Source organism: Corvus moneduloides, chromosome 1, assembly GCF_009650955.1.
Source record: "Corvus moneduloides isolate bCorMon1 chromosome 1, bCorMon1.pri, whole genome shotgun sequence".
In the NCBI taxonomy this organism is placed as follows: Eukaryota; Metazoa; Chordata; class Aves; order Passeriformes; family Corvidae; genus Corvus; species Corvus moneduloides.
This window is the reverse complement of record NC_045476.1, coordinates 148628632-148649377: the sequence shown is the minus strand read 5'-3', so window position 1 is coordinate 148649377 and position 20746 is coordinate 148628632.

The following is a 20746-nucleotide window of genomic DNA, read 5'->3' as shown; positions in this document are numbered from 1 at the left end:
CATGCAGGGGTCAGGAACAGGCCCTGTGAGGGAAGCCAGGGTCAGATATGGTCCCAGACTGGCCAGAAAGGGTGTTTGCAGGAGGGTTAGGTTTGGTTATGCTCAGTCAACAGCTGGTCACAGATACAATAGATGTTTCTGAGCAAAAACTTTTCTGCACACCCAAAAATGGTTTCTCTGGGTGTTCCCAAGAAATCTCTCATCACTGGGAGATCAGAGGTAACATCTGAGCACTCAGCTGCTGGTTCAGTGGGGATCGAGATATTTAACATGATTCTGCTTAAATCTCAAATCTAACAGATGCTTTCAAAATCCAATTAATAAGTCTCCAATTAACAAACAGGACCTGGTTAGTAGCCATGTTGAAGATGGTAACTGAATCACAGAGCAGCAGAAGAGTTTTCACAGTGTGACAACAAAACAGCAGAGATACAAGTCCAAGTACTGGTTGATTGGTGAGAACTCAATCAAAGACATATAGAATTTTAGTATTTTTGTGAGATAGTGAATATCTTAGTTATAACATCTTCTACGTAACACATGTATATGTAAGATACAGTTTCTGATTGTTTTCAAAGTCAGATTTTAACCTTTTATGGACAGTATGAGTTTAATTTGTGATACTACTTTCTTTTATTAAACTCAGAACAGTGTAATTTCAAATAGTTAAGATGGCAAAAGGAGAAGGATCACTTTAGTCTTTCAAAAATTCCGGAGAATATTTTGCCTTTGTATTGCTACTGATCAGGAAAATCACTCAGATCATAAAGGATTCAAATCCTGAGACCAAGCCAAAATACAGAATGGATTCAGTGTGCCTATAATGCTATTTGACTCTGTGTCTGGAATTGTTGCCCTTAGCAATTGCCCCAAAGGTCCTTCCAGGAAGAAGTCTAAATCATTTTCTCAGTTCAGAGGTGGTCACCTATTGTAGTTATAAAGAAGCAAACAAAAAAAAAGATGTGGCAGCCTGGTATACAATGCAATGAAACATACACATTGCACAGGAGTGGATGCCTGCACTCTTAAGAAATTTGAGTTCATCTTTACCTGTATCTAAATTTTTCTTGTTGTCTGAGGTTTCCCTTCACATCCAAAGCAGTACAATCTTGTATCAGAGCTAAACATAGATTGTACCAGCCTTAAATAAGAATGAGAAAAGCTGGCAAGCCTGGTATTGAGGTTGACCTCAAGTCCACTCCTGCACTGTGCTCCTAATTAGGTTCACCCAAAACTTCATTTTAGCAAATAATGTTCCAACCTCTGAACACTTAATACCAGGTGACATTATTCAACAAGAACTTTTTCATTTCTTATTCAGTATTTAGCTAATTCAAAAGCAAGCAGGACATATGCAATGCCAAAGGTCAGGGGAAAATGCTGAAACAGTTTATTTCGTCATGAATATTCATGAAATTACTTTGGAAAAACACAGTGATTGCTTTGTTATAATCTACCTTAGCACTAAACACATCACAAAATATATATCTTTAAGCAGATAAGGATAGAAAAAGTTATTTTTTAGGAATATTCTCAGTTACCCAGGACAACCTTCTCTGAGAACTTTAAACATGAAAATAAAGCATAAGAACTGAGGAGAACTAAAAGGTTTTCCAAATTTTTTTCCAAATTTTTTTTTTCCTAATTTTTTTTAAAATTAGATGTCTTCTCTTTATACCACCCCAAGAGAGTTTAAGCATCAAAAATCAGTAATTTAAAGTGCAGTTAGTAACTTTTAATACAGAAGTACATTGAAGTGGCAGAAAGATATAAGCTAAGAATAAGAATGAAACTGTTTCATCTAACTACTCATAGTACTGTAGCCAAACTCAGCAGAAGCTGCTAAATCAATTTGAGCAGCTAATACATATGGTGCCTTACTTTTCTATAGATACAATAATGACAGCACCCCCCATACACAAGTTCTCTCGACTGCAGGGAAGGCACATTATTAGAGTTACAACCCATACACAAGCATTCATCTGCTTACTAGTGACAACTGAGTTCTGATTATTTTATATATCTGAGCAAAAGACAAAGAACTGCAGGCATTGAATAGCTAACAGAATAATTCATTTTTCAGAAGAACATTGAATGTGACAAATAATAGGTTTCAAATGTACCTAGGATGTATTTTTGCATATTCCCAAAGCTAGAAAATTCCATGTGACAAAATTTGTGGTTAAAAACTCCTTGAGTCTGCCTGCAAGCACTTACATTGTCATCTTTGAGCACAGTAAGAATGACTGAAAAATCAAAAGAGTTGCCCAAGCTTTCTGAGAAAATTACACACTGGAGAAAATAGACTATGATTGTGCTTTAATATCCCAGCAACTCTCAACCAAAGGCCCCAGATGGGAAACAAAAAAATCCCCAGTGCATTCAATGACTGTATCCAAACATCTAGAAAGTATCTGATGTCAGAATCTCTCCTTTATTATAAAACTGATATTATTTCAAAATGTTTGTACAGTAATCTACACTTGGCAGAAACTCTGCATAATTGTCTTATTGTACTTGCATATAATTTTAAAATTTGGCATCAAATCAAATTTTGGGAAGCCATTGTTTCTTTTCCACTGAATCTGATGGCTTCCTGATATTCTACTAGACAACAATATAAAATCAAAGCAAAAGTTAGAAAATTAGAGAGGCACTTGTCAAAGGCTGTTAATGTAGGGAAAATTAGTATTGCAAATAGCTTTAAGAGCTGCTCTTTAAAATTATAACTTTCGATTCACATTTAACATTATAGATGAATTACCTTAATGAACACCTACAAGACTTGCTGAGTACAGTGAGGACAGATGAACATCTGAAAACTTGAGCTGGAGTCTATGTGAGTGACATATGCTGATTGGTTCCCTTAATCCTAAGCAGACTTCTTGTTGTGTACCTAAATATGGACATAAGTATCTAATTTTAAGCCTCAGGGTCTGAAGGACAGTTAAATATGTTTCTGCTTGAAAATGACACTTCATATATCAATAATGCTTCACAAAGTTGAGATCAGCAAGAGAAAAAAAAAGGACCTGGTCATTTTGAATATATGAATATCTCCAGATTTGCTTTAGGACTAGAGTCCTCACATGAACAATATTTTACAGATGATGAAGTGATGCTTTGCCAACAGACACCAGATGGTTGCTAAATGACAGATGAGGGTCTACATTTGATAGAGTCAACAAACCAGGCTGTAACATATGTAAAACTAGTAATCCGTATTCATGTTTCAGAGACTAAGAGCTCACTGATTATTATAAAAAGTTGGTTAAAAATCATTCAGTTTTCAAGATTTACTTTGCCTCAACATTTTTCTGGTTGAAACTGTGTCTTTCTCACTTACTTTGAAGTGGTAAATGCTAATAGCCTCACATGTGATGAGAGAGAGAACTGAGTGGTCTGATTAGGAAAGGCTTTCTCTTTCTAATGAATGTTATCCTGTCAGTAAATGAAAAGAGGATCATCCTATTGACTCACATAGGAATTCTGTTTGATATTGCAAGAGGTGATTACTGATCAGCATTTTCATGTGGCTGGTAATCAGAATAAGTCACAGAACCACAATACTAGGGCCTGTAGACCTCCAGCACAGTGTTACCCTGATCTGCTGCTTCCTGGGTTGATGGTAAAAGAAGAAACAGAAACAGCATTTTCATTTTTAAAGTATATATTTCTTGCAGGTATTTGTGGAAAGAAAAGAAAATCAGTCTTCATTTTTATTGTCAAGGAACATTTTATCTAATTAGGTTGCTTTTGTAACAGGACATACTATCTAGGAAGATGTGTTTTTATTTCTGCAAGGCGTAAATTCTGATATGTAGTTAGAAGTTCTTCTGCAGAAATTAAGACCCAATAAGGAGCTGAAAAATGTCAAGGAAGGATTTTCCCACAGTGAGAAAGTATTTGGGTTATTTTTTCCTCTTTCTCATCAGTAGGAGATTATAAAAACTGTTTCCTTTCTCAGCATTCTGAATATGATTTTGTGTTTTAACTACTGCTGAAATCTTTATCTGGAAAAAAAGCTTTTGAAATTTCTTATTTTTTGGTTACATCCTCCAGCTTTGCTCTGGAGTTTAAAATACCAGCTGAGGCACAAGTCAAAAATCTGTGCATACAGACCAGTTTCTAATATTCCAGAGATTAATATCTCTGTTCCGTTTCAACAGAAGATTAAAAAGGCTTTTAAAGATTACCTTGACCAAAGAAAGTATATGAGTAATTAATTGTTTCTGCCAGAACCCTGATAAGTGAACATTGTAATGACTGACAAGATTGAAGAGAGTATGAAAATCATGTACTGGTTTTGACAGTGGAACCCCCAGGCCTTTTCTGTTCTATTTTCAGATTGATTTAAAGTCCATTGAGTTTTAATTGACTATTTTTTATTGTGTAGTTTAGAAAGAGGAATGTGCAAGATAGTTTTGTGTGTATATGGTTATTGATATTGACTGGATTTTACACATACATGTGAGTATATAAACTCGATGTGGAATATAGCTTTAGATTGCTTTTCATCTTTATATTGATGTTAGACTCTTTTACAGTCTCTTTTAATAAAGTGCTCATGCATGAAGGTATAATTTCTTGCAGTTCTTTCATTTATCCCTGTTAGTACTTCCTACCTGTTCTGAGCCCAAGAAACTTGCTACACTCCTATAGGAAGAACAGAATAATGATCCCAAATAATAATAGAAAAGAAAAAGATAATAAAGAACAGGGTCAGAATATGACATTGTTCTTAATTCTTGAACTGCAAGGTAACCTCTCTGTACTCCAAGTGAAAGCACTCAAGGAACACAAGCCTGGAGATTTTGTGTTGTTATTTCTGCACTGTGTTAGTAAACTGGAACATAACAAGTTAGGGTCTCAAGAACTGGAAGAGGCTGAGAATTTAGATAAATATTGTATAGCTTTCTTCGTCACTCCCTGGATCGTTTGTTGTCATAGTTGTTATCACACACTGGGGAGTAGGTAGTGCCACCAGCACATGCCAGCAATTTAGGAACAACAGGTGTGTAAGGGAATGGCCCAAATTCTCACCATTGCAAATGTAAAGATGAGTCATGTATGGCAAGGCCCAAGAGGAGACCTGGTTGATATGAATATCACAGCTGAGGATAAGGATTAGAATGCTTCTTGCAGACATTATAAACACACATCAGCTGAGACTGATGCTAACACTTTTCCTTTTGGCTATATGATACCAAGCTTCTGTGATAGTGTCTTAGGTTACAATGTAATATGTAACCAAAAGTATGTATTCTATCACCATCTGCATAAGCTGTTAAAGCCAGGTGGGGCAATGTTCTTTGTCTCTTCCATGACACACCCCTGATAACTCCCTGCAGGGGATATCTTCTGCTCATAGGCCATCAAGCCTCACTGCATGACTCATAGAATTACATCATCCCATTGTGAGATGCTCCGCCCAGGGGGAGGAACCAAGCATTCCATCCTGGATACAATCTGAGGTTTGGAACACCACACTTAGCCCTTACCTACTGCATTCCCAGAGGACAAGAGCTACATAACCACCACCGGACATTCAGAGGAAGACCAGACCCTTCTACAGGATCATTGCTTCAACAGAACATCTATCCTTTCAACAGGACTGCAGCCTCCACTTAATTAGACTGCTACCACCACCCTGACCAACAGGGTGTCAGGTTGTATCCTGACTCTGTCAGTTTAAACCAGTGTTTTCTGCCTTTATTTTTATTTTCCTATCAAATTGTAGTTCTGGCTTGGAGTCTCCCACTGGTTTGTTTTCAAACCGGTACATATTTGTATAGATATACACAGAACATTTAAATTCTATGTGTCTGTAAACATACATGTTCCAGATCTAACTTTCAGTATGAGAGAAAATGTGGAATCAGAAAATGAAACAAGCAAGCTGGCTATAGCAAACTCTAGGAGAGTTCTGGGAGGCATGAAGAAAAGGATTTTGGGAAGAAGTCTCTACTTCACTGTGGTAATGACTAGGAAACCTTGGATCTTTATAGCAGTTTTCAGAGTGAATACCAAAATCATGGGGAAAACCTGCAAGAATATCTTACCATAGCAGTGTGCACAGTACTTCAGCACAGGCTGAAATGTATGCTCAGTATCACCCTGGTCAAGGAAGCTACACATCTATTTGCTTCTGAAACTCTACTTTATAACCTGTAAGTTGCAAGTATGTCTCAGTAAATGATCTCACTCATAATTTGTCTCATCAGGGCAACAAAAATATTTCTGAAATCAGTGGAGCTGGGTGTCCATAAAAATCTATAAAAGTGCCCAACATTTCATAAGCAAGGTAGAAGTATCTAAATATGTATTTCCTTTAACATTTAAAAAAATATGTTCCCGTATTATTAGCATAAGCTTCCTAATCTCTTGATTTTCAAATGCAGAGTTTAGTGGAAAGTCAAAATTATGTTTTCATTTACTTTCAACTTAACATCTAAAAAGCTTTAATGTGACTTTGAAAATCCACATATTTAGAAATGCGCCACTCATTGATATTGGCAGGGATCATGAAAAGTGACAAAAACACATTTAAAGAACCTGAAGGCTGCACAGTCCTGCATTCAGAAATGTGAAAAAGTCTTTGCCTCAGCTCAAAACTGAGTATATATAATCATGCTCTTTATTTACCCCTGTACTCCAGTTGAGCACTCCCTCCACTTCCAGCGGCATTGCCTGAGCAAGGCAGGGTGCTGGGAATACTAGTGCTCTCCATGCTCCCGGTTTATGTGTAATGTTGCACGCCAGGCAGAAGCAGCAGTTCAAAAGAAAGCTAGTGTGCTCCACGAAGAATAGAAAACACCAAGGATAAATCAGCTACCGATAAATATTCAGACAAATTAAATACATAACTGCATTTTTAGATGGTCACAACCTGGTCAAATATAACTGGATTTTGCATAAGCAAATATACTTTTCCTCTACTAAGCACCATTCCTCTGAAACACAGCCAGACATGCAAGCACCTAATTCAAGCGTGTACCCAAAGAATCCTTCAAGAATCTTTTAGTGTTTCTTTTACATGCCCCAAATTCAGTCTAACTGAACAGCTTTTTCTGAAATTATGAAATTATGAAAATTAAATTTATCCTGAAATGTAGCAGAGCTCCTATCAGCTGAAGAAATGTCTTAAAATGGAAGGTGTCAGCAATTCCTACCTGCTGTCCTTATCATAAATGCAATTAAGTAATGTTGCAGCTCTCAAAATGTGTTTGCAAAGTACAAGGGAGCATGTTGCAAGTACAAACCCTGATAGTCATCTACCAACTACCACTGCTATCAGGTAGCTGCAGCGTGAAACTGCAAATGGATTATTACACTTACAAGATACCACCCAAAGTTTGGTAGGCACAGCATAGATAAAACAGAAATAAAAACATTTCCTGGTTTGACAGCAATTTTTTCAAGATATATCCTGTAATTTTCATGTATTCCAGTTTAAGCAAAGGAGGACATAGGAAGGTATGTATCTGCTAAAATAATTTTATTTGTTCATGGTTGAGATTAGTTCATACCTGATGATCTGAAGGAAAATTGCAGAGGGCAAACTCAGGCTGAACACTACACCTCTCAAATCATGATGTTCTGACTGGGAAATGTGACAAATATGTAGTTTCTGAAAACTGAGGAGGGTAGTCAACTGCTTTTCTTTCATTTTGGACTCATGAGAAAGTGCGTTTGTTTAGCATTTTTCTGAACACAGGTCATGGGGTTTTAAGTTGTTAAAGTGTTTGGGTTTTTTTCCCTTCATATCACTTATTCTAACAAAAACTACAGTCCCTGGGTGCTAAATCATTGCATTTCCTTCCCAGAATATTTTGTAATAATAGATACCATGAATAATTCTTGTAAAGGCTCCCCCCTCTCAAAAAAACTCCCCAACAACCCAAAGACCTCACCCTGCATACAATTTTTAAGGTGCTTCCCATTAGAACAGATATATGATATATTATATAATATTTTATATCATATATAATATGTGTAGGATAAGGGTTTAGTTGACTGCAACCTCTTTTGGAAGTTTAGATTTTTAGTTACCTTTCCAGTTTGATTAAACAGATGGCTCTATTGCTACTGCAAAAATTACATGGGGTTTTTTTTTGGTGTGCATTATTTTCTTGGTATTTTTCTTAGAAGCCTCAGTTTCTCACTTACTTGAAGATATCTCCATGAGTTGCTCAGTTATAATGGTTAGTGCTGTAGTGACAGATCACAAGTCTATACCTCAGACTCAAGAGCAGGCATATTTATAGAAGTACAAATCTTACCATGAATTCATTAATACACAATATTTTAAACATTGTTTATTTTTTTAAACATGAAATAAATACTACAAAAAATTTATTAAATTCTAGTTTTGAGGAAAAGAAGCTAAATTTCAGGAGACAAAGAAAGGAAGATACTAATGTATCCCCACAGAAAGAAGATATTTAGGAAAATACAAGTCTTAAAGAATAGTGTTAAAATATGTAATAGTATTCATTCAGAGCTTTATTTAATATATGTCGCTTACATTTTGTTAATTAGGATATTGTGAAATAATTTCTCTTGACATAATCTAACTGTCACAGAGCATTCCCCAGAATATTAGATAAAAATATTGAGTATTTAATTCATTAGCTTAATTAGGTGTTAAAAAAAAAATAAATGTGTAGCATACATCTAATGAAACCAATGTATTAATAGACAAGAAACATATGCACATTGGATTCATTACTCTTCTCAATGTCTGAAACACTGACGTATTCCAAATATTTTCTGAATTCAGTCACCAAGAGAAGGTACTTAAAATAACACCTGTAATAATATTAATTATTAACTCAATCACAAGAATTCTTAATTAAAATTTTCTCCAATTCTACTAGATACCTCTTCCAGTTGTATTTGATTTGTTCTGCTGCTAACAAAATATTGCAATTTACTTAGAGCAAACAGGAGACACAAATAATTTCAATAATTCTTAAAGGTTTTTCAGACAGAAATTCTGTACTGAGATTTAAAGAGTCATTTAAAAAATAATTCTGAAAAATTAATTATTCTGTGAGAAATATACCCAATAATTAAAAATTTTAACCAATAGGCAACTTAAGTATTTATATTATTTCCTTATCAGAAAATAATAACATTCTAGTAGAATTCTGTTTGAAAGATTTCTGTGACAAACACTGGTGTCACAGAATGATTCAGTGTACAGCATAGTCCTCTAATATGCTTCACTGGAGTATGCACCTCCACTTGAATTCCACTTTAAGATTGTATTTTTGTAAGCAAAGTCAAAATACAGAGACAATGATCTATGACTTTTTAGGTTTTTCTAGGAAGACAATGGCCTAAACATCCTTCTTAAAACTTCTTGTGATATTTCTTGCTTTGATCAATTTCTCTTTAACCTTACTCTGACTCCACTGTTTCTTAAAGAGTCTTGCAGAGAATCTTTTTCTAGTAATGCACCAAATTATTCCAAGTAAATAATTTCTAGTAAATTCCAAATCACCTTTTACTCTCTTGCTGCTTCAATGTCTGATTGACTTTATAGACAAGTTTAAGGAATTAACAGAAGTAAGATTATTTTGATGTTCAGTAGAGCTAGAGGGAAAGAAAACAGATCTGCAGAAGTATATGGCTTTGATGTAGGTTGCAGGTGTTCAGATAACACTTTGGAACTCAACACAAGAGACTAATTCAGTATTCAGAAGGCTTCGAGGAAGACCTCGGAGACCAGTTCTTGTAATTATCTTATTCTACATCTGTGAAAATATGAAATGCATAGGTGTGAGTTGGGAACTTCTAAAAATTAAAACTACTTACATGGACATTTTCTAAATAATTGATTGAGGGATCAAAAGCATAGCATATATATAAGCTTCTAAAAGAGATGTCAACTGGATTCAAACAGTAAGTGTCAAAACTAGGAAGTTTCTAGTAGTGAATCATACACTAATAGAATATCCTGAGTTGGAAGTGACTCACAAGGATCATGAATGTCCAACTGATGCCTTTTCCTGGTCTTAAAATCAAGAGTCAAACATGGTTAGAAGGGGAAAAGGGATTTTACCTTGGTATTTATTTTAAGGATCCTAGGTGCACACATCTAGGTCAAGTGCACCGAAATGCACACTGCAATGCACACCCCCAAAAGATCTGGTATAATATTATAGGTTTTACTAATTAGCATACCTATCAAAAATTCCCCAATGAGAGGTTCGAGTGAGCCCCTGTCTCCAAGGAGCCTTCCCCTGGATGGTTCTATCTTAGTTTACAGAATGTGTTCTGGAGAGGACCTTGGACTCTGGGGCACACTAACACCTACCTACAAAGCTTCTAAAATGTTTAGTCTCCTAGCTCAACAAACAAGTCCAAGAATGTAGGCAAAAAGCACTAAGAATACAGAAGTTTTTAAAAAGGTATAACAGGGTGTCAGAGACTGAAATATTATATTTTATGACTTAAACATTTTCTTAAAGGACTTTTAAAACTGTATTACAAAAGCTGAAGAGAAGACTACCGAACCCTGAATGGGGCCCTGACAGAGGCCTGACACTGCTCGCTGATGAAGATAAGATAAAGTGACAACTCAGGGCTGGGGACATTCACTGAGCACAGGCTTAACACCTCCAAGATGAGGACCACAGCCCCAGGGCTATCAGCTGCCAGGCTTGAACAGACCCTCGCACCAAGGGGTGGAGGGAGGAGAGGCTTTGGGTATCTGGGAAAAGCCTCTGGTCAGAGGCACAGTGACTGCCCCTCCTCCAACTGTGCAGAGCCCAGCTGCACAGTTCCACCAGGAGGGGGAAGCTTATCCACAGCAGAAGGGGGTGACATGGCCCATCACAGGGGCCTCCCTCAAAGGGGCCCCCAGACCCTGCACCAGAGCACCAGAGATGATGCAACAGACCCTCAGTGTTGCAAGGGACAGTGTCAAGCTAGCCCCTGCAAGAAAAACACGTGGGTGTTCCCACCTGGCCCGAAGTGTATATTAATCCATGGAATTCTGCACTCTTCGGCGTGTGGTGGTGTGTGGTGGCATGTGATGTGGCGGTGTGTGGTGTGGCGGTGTGACATGGCATGTGGCAGCATGTAGTGGCATGGCCACGGCAGTGACGGGGAACCCTCACCACCAGCAGACCAGATGGAGGGGAGCAACGAGACATCATTGGGACCCTGGGATGGGTGATATGCTTCCACCTAACCCCTGTCACCTTTCTCTGTCCCCCCACCCCCCCATGCACACTTCTTTTTTCTATTTCTTTCTCTCTTTTCTCTTCCCTTCTCTTTGCCTCTCTACTATAAAAAAAAGTACATCAATTTTTTGGCAACAACATCTAACCTCGTTTGGTTTTAATCTTGTTTCTGGGGATATTTTGAGCCTTCTAAGTTCTTTCCAGTTTATGCACAGAGACTTAGCTTGCTTTGCTTTTCTGGGTTTAAACCAGATCGCAACACAGGGGTATAAAAGAAAAGGCAAAAAATCTTCATGGCATTGTTGCTATGACCCAGCCTTCTGTGGGGCTGGGGCAGCAAGATGCCAATCAACCCTGGACCCTCCCGTGGATCGAGTTTCCCTGAGGCACAGACTTGGAGGATGGGTCGAGGGGCAGCTCAGAAGCTTAAGCCGCATTCTCCTGGTGCTGCGCCCCGGTCCAAACTGCCTCCCCCTGTTCGGGAAAATTCTCTCTTACTCGGTTGTTCATGGGTTCTTTGTTATAACTCCCACCTCCCGGTTTCTCCCATTGGTTCTTGTTGAATTGTATCTTCCCCCTTGGCTTGTAACTCATTGGTTGCTTTCCTCTTTCCCCGCAGTTTTCAATCCCCCTATAAAACTGAGGGAAAAGCCTCTTGGCGAGATCCCAGATTAAGATCATTGCTGTGTTCTGGTTGTTGAACTTCTGACAATAAACGTGTTGGAAGCCAGACCCGAACGCCCTTCTCTCTTCATCTCCAAGCTAATGTGAGCCTATATCATCAGCTCCTGCCATGTCTCCTCTGCAAAGAAGCCAGCGAGCGCACCCAGCCAGCGCCTTTCCTGATGCCGAGGTCGCTTCTGCGACACACAGAAGTAACACAGCTGGACTCTCTCTGATCGAGGGCACGCCAGAGCTCGTGCAACGAGCACAGAACTGCATTATGGCATCAGAGCTCCTGGCCCTGCACAGCACCATCACCATCCCCAAGAATTACACCATGTGCCTGAGAGTGTTGTCCAAACACTTCTTAAACTCTGTCAAGCTTGGTGCTGTGACCACTTCCCTGGGGAGCTATTCCAGTGCCCAACCCCCCACTGGGGGAAGAACCTTTTCCTAATATCCAACCTAATCCTCCCCTGGCACAGCTTCAGTGAGAATTCGTAGTCCTGAGATATATCACCTTTTCTAGTCCAAAGTCCTGACTACAGATCTAGTCTAGCTTTAGCACTGAAAAATATTAGATGACAGCACTTTGCTGGGGCCTTAACACTGTTATGTCTTATTTATATATTGATCCAGGAATTGCAGGGTTCTTTTTTTAATCTTTTCAGCTGTTCATGGGTTTTTTTCATGGAAGAGGGGGAGGAGTTCTGCCCAGAAATTTATCTTTCCATGGATCTTCAATATTTGATTGTTTTCCATGTACTAGAAGGACTTTTAATATATTTTTCTCCTGTACAGATGAATATAAGCAGGATATTGTCCTTGCAAGATATCATCTCCTCTGAGTGCTATATCAACATTGTCATTTTCCTTTCCTCTGATAAAAGCAGTTAATGCAATGTTGTCTCTCAGGAAACTGCCAAAACTGCTTGTGAATAGAAAAGAAAATAGTTTTGTTGTTTGTAGAACGATCTTGTGCATTAGATGGATGTTCTCTTCTGCCTCTGTTGCCTTGCTTATATATTTTTTTTCCATTTTTTTTTCTTTTTCCTAAACATTAAATTTTTCTGAATGACATTCATTCCTGTTTTACTGCTTTCTTCTTATAAGGATAAAACTAATAATTGCTTCCATATACATTAGGTAATCCACTTCCATTTCAAGGTTTTGAAAGTAACATATAGGCAATTTTCAGGAAAAATTCTTACATGAAGTTTGGGAGACTGGAAATACTATTTCTTTTCTTTCCTCCCACCTTTCTTGCTACTGAAGAAAATCATGTTGAAAAATGCTAGAAAAAAAGTTCTGGAAGGAAAATAAACAAGAAAGCAAAAGGAAAAGATAGCACCTAAAATTATCTCCTAGGCTTTAAATGATTGGCAGACAGCGATTAATCAAGAGAGGAGGAATGATCAAAATTAAAACTAGATTTCATTGTATCATTGTCTGTAAAAGGGAATTAAAAAAAAGTGAACAAAAACCCCAATCAAACAAAACAAAACCAGTCATGGTATAACTAGAAACATTTATTAAAAGTGTATATAGCTTTTATAATATCTTCACTTTCAGATTAGAATATCACACACTTGCATAGTGAATAATATGACTGTTCATGCTTCTGCTAACCAATAATATAAGAATATAAGTGATCACATTCCTAATATTCACATCAGCCTTTTTCCTTTAAATCAAGTTCTTGTCTAACGATTTTTTTTACGAACTACTGTGGTTTTGCTACCGGCTACATTTTAGAAACTTTGTTACATCTCTCTTACCTTTACTGAATAGTCGTTCTTCTTAACTAAGTGGTCTTTGCTCTCTTATTACTAAGCATTGTTTGTTTTCCTGCCCCACACAAAACAAAAACACAGTAGAATTCTATGTGAATGCTTTAAAATTTTCTAGCCTATTATGGATAGATTAAATATGAGACAAAACATTATTGTAATTATTAATTCTAATTATATTCAACAAAACCAGCAAAACCCAACAAAATAAACAAGAGAATAAACTCATAAAGAAATAAACAACACAAAAAGTGTTAAATCAAAACAAAAGGGAATTTATCCCAACACTTATATCTCAAATATGAAATTTTTATAACGGCTGCCATGATTCTCATGATTAATCAGGAGAAGAGTTTTCTAAACACTAAAATACACCTCAGAGAAGCTTATTTTTTTAAGTAGAAAGGCAAGCTCACCACACTGCTTAGGATGAAGATAACTGCTAGAGAATTCCACTCATAAATACTAGGAAATAATATCTCAAATTATTCTTATAATTATTCTAATTATTAAAATTGACCTCTAATTATTTTAAGATGCATGTTTTTTGATTTTTTTTAAAAAATTCATCTGTTGGCAACCTGAAGATTTTTTTTGAGCATAATTCGCATTATCCATTGACACAGTAAAGTATTTGAATTTTTTGGAAAATATGTGTATATTGTGCTGTTAAAGAATTATTTGATTCCTGCTTATGAATGTCTGAAGACTCAAGCTTCTGTCTGAAAGATACTTATTTTAAATAAAAATTCCTAGTTAGCAAAAATGACAGTTGCTAGAAATGCCCCATGTACTTGATGGTATTAATTTATATTGTAAAAAGACCATGGTTCCTCTCTCTTGAAAAAGTAACCCAAAACAGTCAAAATAGACACCATTGTTGTCATGATCTTTTAAAAATCCAGAAGAGAGAAACAAACAATGCAAAGGAGATTTTTGCCTTTGAAAGTGTTTGGTCAAGTAAAAAAAGCAGTAAGAAGTTTCTGTCTTCACAGAGTTAGTCATGTAATCTGATGGCTATATAAAAGGGTTTTTAATATCTGATTATTCTAATAATTATTATTGTTGTTAGGACAAGTTATTGAGACATACTAATGAATGCATTAATTTATTAGAAGAGCAAAGACTTTGTAACAGAATTGACACTTCTCTCTTATTCTAGATAGACCAGCTAGTTGACTTGTCTGTTTTTCAGAAATGTTTTGATTTGACACTATGGTATTTTTTAGGCAATAAAAGCACAATATGACTGCTACAAACTTGATGAAACACTAAAAAAATACAAAATGAGTGTGATATCAGAAAAGTGAGTGATACTGTGCTGGAAGCAAATTGCTAATGGAATTGAGTAAGTACCCATGTGATATTGTCATCATTCACCTCACCAGAAAAAAGTAGAGTCTTCTCAAAACTGTTACAGAAAATAAATAAAAAGAAAACAAAGCACAGAAGATGAGGGCCCCATGTTTAAAAGAAATAAGGAAGAAAATTCAGTATCTGAAATCAGATGAAGTATAAAGGATAGGCTGTACTGGAGTTAAATAGATATTAAATATTTCTTATACTGTATATTTTGTAAGCATCTCTATCTCATGATAAGTTTTTATGTACTAGTCTAGCCTAAATTTCTTTTCAAAAATAGTAAAAATAAAAGTAATCTTTCATAATATATATTATTTAAGCTATTATAAGTAATGTAGGTGTAGGGTTGTTGTAAATGTTTTGTAGGTCTCAATACAACCACGAAATATTAACACTCATGGTTGGGATATCAAACTCAGTGCTTCCTAATACCATATCCCATCATAAAATTTCGTTTGAGACAAGTAGCCACATTAAATGCAGACAAACAGGTCATTCATATCCAAACCTGTATACCCACACATGGCAAGAAACATTTTTGTTTAGCATTTCTAGCAGAATTTATTATCTCTATTGCATAATTTGTACATCCTCTTTAACATTACAGATGTCTTCTGTGTGTCCTTGTGTAACCCTTTCATCTTCTTCTTCTGAGAAACAGCTGATTTTTGGTTTTGGAAAAAAAACCACAAGTCAGCAATTAAGTTAAGGATAGGATCAGACTGTGAAACAACCAACAATTTTTGTCATCGGCCTGGAGGCCACATTTCAGACTAGCAGTAAGTATTTCTGAAGAGGCACCTCTGAAACAGTGGTACCTCTGGGGCAGGAAAAAGCTGAGAATACTCCAAAATAGTGGCTTCACTGAAGCCAGCCCCCTTCATGCATTCAGCCTCCTGAAAAGTGATCATTCTGATCATGTGTTTAATTCCAGCTCAATGTGCCTTTTCAGAACAATGTTTTGAGCTTCAGGGGGAAAGCTGAACAGTAAATGTTACTCAAGCTACATAGTATTTTGAAGATTAAAGTATCTACCAGTTTGCTGCAAGATCCAGTCCTGCCTTGTTACCTCCCAACAAGAAGAATTAAACAGTCTGGCAGTGGAGTGGCCACACACTGAAACACACATTAACAGGACTTTGAGTCAGTAATCCATCTCCATAATTTTTTCTAGAGTATTTCCAGGCTATTGTTAGGCTAAATTTGGTCTCTCATGATCTAACTTCTCTAACTCTAAATATTTTATCTATAACTGAGATCTAGTAAAAATGCTTTCATATTAGTAAAGGTCACAGAAATTCTCTCTAGAGACAGCCAGGATATATTTAATTACCCAAAGTACTTGCAGGGAAAGCTGCTACCTTCTATCTTGACTTTTAGTTTAAAAGTTTTTGGTGTCCTTCATTCTTGAATTAAATCCATACAGTCAAGAGTCTTCAAAAGGTGATTGTGTTGCCATGCCCTCTGTATTTTGGCTTGATGGGTTTTTGTTTGGGTTTTTTGTTTGTTTGTTTATTTGAGTTTGTTTGGTTGGTTGGTTTTTTTGTACTTACTTCATTCTGCAATCAGTTCTTTTTTCTTTTCTTCTCTTAGAGACACTCTGAATTCATGGAGATTATTCCCTTCTTTCTGCCTAGATGTGCTCTGACACTACAAACCCACAGGCTACAGGGCATTTCCATGGGAGAGATTGGACTCTGCAAAGGTTGCTGTGAAGTGACAGCCAGCAGCAGTGAAGTCAAAGCACACAGATGTGTTCTCTGTGCTGACCAGTCCCTGTCCTTTGCAGAAGTATGTAGTACTTATGCAGCAAATTGTGGATGAAAAAAGGTGTAAGGATGCCATTTATCACAAACCCAAATATTTTCTGCCCCGTACCTCCCAGCAATCAGTTCAGCATTCATGAAGCAAAATCTGTGAAACTTGCTCCTGAAGGAACTGGGTGATATTGTTGCCAAGCCACTCTCCATCATATTGGAAAAGTCATGGTGATATTTAAAAAAGGGAGAAAGGAAAATCCAGATAACAACAGATCTGTGAGCCTCACTCTGTGCCTGGGAAGATCATGGAACAGGTCCTCCTAGAAGATAAGCTAAGGCACATAAAATACATGGAGGTAATCCAAGGTAGCTGGGATGGCTTTACCAAGGGTAAATTGTGCTTGACCAATCTGGTGGCTCACTGTGATGGCGAAATGGCAGTGGTTGACAAGGGAAGACCGAGTGATGTCATGTATCTAGAATTCTGTAAAGTTTTTGGTAAGGTTTCATGTGACATACTTATCTCAAAACTGGAGGGACAGGGATTTGATTGATAATGAATTGGCTGGATGGGTACAGCCAGAGAGTTGGGGTCAATGCTCTGTGTCCAGTTGGAGATACGCACCAAGTGGTGTCCCTCAAGGCTCTGTCCTGGAACTGGCGCTTTTCACTGTCTTCATCAATGACATAGACAGTGAGATCGAGTACACTCTCATCAAGTTTGCAGATGACACAAGACTGAACAGGATAGTAGAAGAATGGAAGAAAAGGATCCCATCCAGAGGGACCTGAACAAACATGAGAAGTGGGCCCACGGAAATCTCACTAAGTTCAGCAAGTCCAAGTACAAGGTGGTAAACCTGGATTGGGGCAATCCCAAGCATGAGTACAGGCTGGAGGAAGTCATTGAGAGCAGTTCTGTGGAGAAGGACTTGGAGGTTCTGGTGAATGAGCCATGGCATGAGCCGACAGTGTGCACTCAAAGCCCAAAAAGCCAACTGTACCCTGGGCTGTATCAGAAGAGGTGTGACCAGCTGGTCTAGGGAGGTGATTCTGCCTGTCTACTCTACCCTTTTGAGATCCCACCTGGAATACTGCATCGAGACCTGAGGTCTTCTGCGCAAAAAGGATGTGGACCTATAAGAGAAGGTTCAAGGGAGGGCCTTGAAGATGATCAGAAGTCTGGAGCACCTCTTCTATAAAGACAAGCTGAGAGAATTGGGGTTGTTCAGCATGGGTAAGAGAAGGCTCAGGCACACCTCACTGCAGCCTTTCTGTACTTGAAGGGGGCTTATAAAAAGGAGGGACGGAGATTTTTGCACAGGCAGATAGTGACAGAACAAGGGACAATGCATTTAAACTGAAAGAGGGACAGTTTAGATCAGATGTTATAAAGAAAATCTTTACTCAGAGGGTGGTGAAGCACTGGAACACATTGCCCAGGAAAGCTGTGGATGCCTTGAGTATTCACGGCCAGGTTGAATGGGGTGCTGAGCAATCTGGTCTATTGAATGACAACCCTGCCCATGGTAGGGGACTTGTAACTAGAGGATCTTTTAGGTCCCATCCAACCCTAACAATTCTATGAGTCTCTATATACTAGGATACTTCATAAATTATAAAATAAATTCCATTAGGAGTTTAAAAGAGTCAGATGTTTTGATATGCTTATTTTAGCAAAGGTGAGGTTCAGAAGGAAAAACCCCAGTATTTCAAGTTTAGTCATTGCATTTAAGCATTCCTTTTGTTTTAACCATTGTACAAAAAAAAAAAAAAGCAAGATATAGAAAGAGAAGCTTGTACATTCCAGCTGATGAATGCATTAAATAAAAAACATATTTCATTTTGTATTGAATATTAACTACAAAGTTAACTACTGAAGTAATTCTTTTCTCTCTGTATGAATAAATCAAGATATAGACAAACAATGCCCTTCTAAAGGAAAGTAAATACAGTGTCTATTCAGCTGTGGAAATAATTTCTTCATGTAGTGTATATGTTTTCCCAGTCACATCTGTATATTAGAATGACACCATATATTTTTCCCATTCTAGACTACTTAAATGTCTATATAGCCATTAAATAATGGATCTCCTGTTCAATAAAGCCATGGGAGAGTTATAAATAAGAATAGAAATTTATAGACTTGTGACAGTACACTTTATAGTTTCATAGGGCTCCAAAGTCTTGAATGCTTATTTGAAAGGTTCCGTGTCTTAACTACGTTTTTTTTACCACAATCTGAAAAGAGTCATCCTGCCTGACACTCCTTGAAATATTAAGAAAGATTTATGTTCACGTGCTTTAAAACATAATATATTCCCACTTATTGTGGAAATAAGATTCTTTTGTATAATTCTAGTAAAAATATTTTCATTAAAAGTGATAATTAAGATAAATTATATTTGAAAAATTTTACTTTCATTTAATGGACTGAGCGATAAAAGAAACAATATGACTATATTCTTACATTTGCAGTAGTTTAAGGTGATGATTTTAGGGCCTTATTTAATTTCCAAGCTATATCAGAATCTAATTCAATTGTTATTAGGAGCTTGTATGTGATTCTGAATATATAAAACCCAACTCATTTTAACTCCAAAGAATATTTTTTGTTATGATAAATATCCATATATATGCTATTTATTCTTAATAACATCTATGATCATGCCAAGAGTATGAGAATATTTTATATCGTTATAGTGTCATTCAAAATCAAATGTCAGCTGTACTAGGTACAGCTAAAAATCGCAAGTTCACCAAATGAGAACCTGAGAGCTCAAATTGAAGCTGTTGCCTTTCTGGTGGCAGCAAAAATATTTGACACTTCGTGGAGCAATGTCACTGACTATCACATCCTTTGATAACTGTGTTATGATTTAAAAAGACTGAGTGAACTTTAAGGCTCCACTACCTTTGTTCCTGGATATTGCAATTAGCTGATCCTGAGTCTTCTTTCTTCCTTTCTTGTTTTGTGCTTTGTTTGTTTGCTTATGGTGTACTATATCCGCACATCATTTAAATTATCTGTACCTCATGTAAGTAAATTGCTAAAACTTTGGTATTTAACATAGAGGTAAACGTAGTTGTATTTAAGATATTTTTATGTTTGTGTTTCTTCCTGAAGATCTTTCTCTATTCCTTTTGTCTCTAGTTATAAAAGAAAAAATAAGGGATTTTTTTTTTAAAAAGAGTATCTAAATGGCTTCACAAATAAGAGAAGCTAAGAATAAGACATTTTTCACCAAAATAAAATATTTAAATTAATTCAGGATGTGATTTTATGTGAGAGGGAGATTAAGTTATATTTTGTTCTTTGTACTCTTTGTCTTTTATTACTGCTGATTGTTTTGCTTTCACTGTGCCATATCAATGACAAAGTGTTGGAGACAGTAACTGTATGCAGACCTTATCCTGAAATACTCCCTGATTCAAAATGCCCTTTGAGTTCAATGGTATTCCTAAGCACCAATGCAAATATTTAACAAGAACCCATATATTTGACTAATAAATATAATATCTCTGTTTTCTTAGAGAAAATTAGAAATACAGTATTACAGCATGAACACTATCTGGGGCACCTCTGCTTTTTTTCAAGCAGACTACTTCTAGGTAGACAAAAGCAGATGTACAGAATAAAGGGAAGGTAAAAGTATAGTGTTTCCCTGAACCTCAGTAGGGTTTTTGGATTATTTTTAAACTGCCTCTTGAAGTTTCATGCTGTATCAAGGCACACAACCTTTTTTTCTCTCAATATAAGTTCTTCTTTTTTTATTGTTCTCCTTTCCCCTGTAGTTTCTAACAGTATTTTAGGTTTTCAGGGGAGATACCTGGTCTAAAAGAAGCTGAGAAAGAATGTAGAAAAACTGAATTATTGTGCTCTGGCCAGATACATCAGAACTTTCAAGCATGCTTATTTAGAACAAAGCAACTGTGTTCCATTTTATTCACCTTTATTAGTTCTTTTTTTCATTTC